Raw genomic sequence first — 1,816 nt, forward strand, 5'->3', positions numbered from 1 at the left:
GGGGGGGTGTCGGAAAGCCCGGGGTGGGGGGGTAACCAATGGAGTGAAAGAGGCTTGGCTAACCTTAGCCTCCCATTTTCTCTCCCCCCAATTCAGGGCTCTGACCAGTCAGTCGCCTTTGATTATCAGTTGCCAGCAGCCCTTCTCTTGGCTCCTTGACACGAGCTCCATATAAGGCAGCGATCTCCATAGAAACGTGTCAGTTTCAATAGTAGTGTCAAAGTTCACTATATACAGACATTCGCGCAGATCCCCCTTTCGGAAACATTGCTCTGCTAGGCTTCCCGTTTAAACGCATTCATTTTTTGGGTCTCTCTCTCTTTCTCTCTCTCTCTCTCTCTCTCTCTCTCCCCCTCTCTCTCTCCCTCTCTCCCCGTCTCTCCCCCCTTCCCCTTTCTTGCATATTCTATTAGTTTTTTGCCCCCCCTTCATCTCCCTCTTCTCCTTCCTTTTCTTCTTTTTTCCACCCTTCCTCCTTGTGCCTTTCGCTTCATTTCTGCAGGAGAAGAGAAGAAGAGAGAGGTGAAACTGAAAAAAAAAACAAAAAACCCAAACCAAACAACAACTAAAAAAAAAGAAAAAAAAAAAGAAACTCGGAAAGAAAGAAAAAAGGGGGAAAAACAGAGAGGGAGAATTGGGGGGGAGGGGGAAAAGTCCGGAGAGAGAAAGAGAGAACGCGTTCACATCTTAATACCGTTACTATTTTGACCATTCTTGCCTATTTTTTTTTTTTATTTTGGGGGAGGGCTTCTCTTCTGGCTGATGAGTTTTTACCCGAAATACTTTTTTTAGGCAAACAAACAAACAAACAAAAAAGAATCTTTTTGAGGGCAATTTCCACCGATTTTCTTTTTTTTTCTTCGCAACCGGCATCGTGCGCTCTCACTGGAGAAGAAGAAGGAAAGGGCAAGAAAGAGGAAGAGAAGAGGATTTATTTACCCGACCTACTTTGGATCTCTCTTTTTCCTGCAAGTGTCATTATTATTCCCGTTCTCTATTTTTACACTTCGCCGTGAATTCGTCTCCTCTGCGAATTTAGTCACATCCGATTTTTTCTGCGAATTTTTTTCTTTTTTTTTTTTTAAAAAAAAAAAAAGCGAGAGAGAGCGCGAGCGAGCGAGAGAGACAGAGAGCGAGAGAGAGCAGCTCGGGAGAGAAAGAGCAGCGACCGGCAACCTCCTCCTTCTCCTCCTCCTTCTCCGCCGCCGCGACAGGAGATCAAACTGCCTCAGCACCCCGCCAGCCTCTGCCGCGCTCCCCAGCTCCGCCGCCCTGAATGGCTGACGGCGCCCTGCCCTGGACCTGGCCCCCGGACACCTCCATGCTCTGATCGCCGGCGGACGGCTCCTCTCTCCACCTCCCTCCTCCCCGAAAGCCCGCACCGGCACCGGCGGCAGTGGCGGCGGGAGCAGCCTCCGCGGGAGCGGCGGCGGCCGGGCCCCGGCGGCGGCGAGCGGCGAGCGGCGACCTCCTCCTTCTCTTCCTTCCCCTCCTCCTCCTCCTCCTCCTCCACCTCCTCCTCCTTCTCCTCCTCCTCCTCCTCGGCGGCGCCGCGGCTTCCTCTATGCCTGCACATCCTCCGCGCTCCTAGCGCCCGGACCGCGTGTGTCTGTGCCCGTGCCCGTGCGTGTGTGCGAGTGCGCGAGTGGGGAGCCGTGTGCCGGGCGTGTGCGCGCGTGTCTGCCTGCGTGTGCGTGTCCGGCGTGTTACTCTCCTGAATGCCTCTCCCGACAGCCTTGTTTGCCGTTTCTGATTTTGCAACTTGAAGTGGCGGCGGGGGGGGGGGGGGGGGGGGGGGGGAGGGGGGGGGGGGGGG

General features: G+C 54.3%; 1 long non-coding RNA gene across 1 annotated transcript in view; it reads right to left on the reverse strand.

Annotated features, from left to right (window-relative positions):
• Positions 1-1,416, reverse strand: part of LOC113953581 — a 2,977-nt gene extending 1,561 nt beyond the window's left edge. Inside the window, exon 1 of the long non-coding RNA XR_003529929.1 lies at positions 64-1,416. This is a non-coding gene — a long non-coding RNA (uncharacterized LOC113953581). The remainder of the gene's footprint in view (positions 1-63) is intronic.
• Positions 1,417-1,816: the final 400 nt, after the last annotated feature.

Source organism: Corapipo altera, unplaced genomic scaffold (genome assembly GCF_003945725.1).
Source record: "Corapipo altera isolate COAL_440 unplaced genomic scaffold, ASM394572v1 61281, whole genome shotgun sequence".
Taxonomy (NCBI): domain Eukaryota; kingdom Metazoa; phylum Chordata; class Aves; order Passeriformes; family Pipridae; genus Corapipo; species Corapipo altera.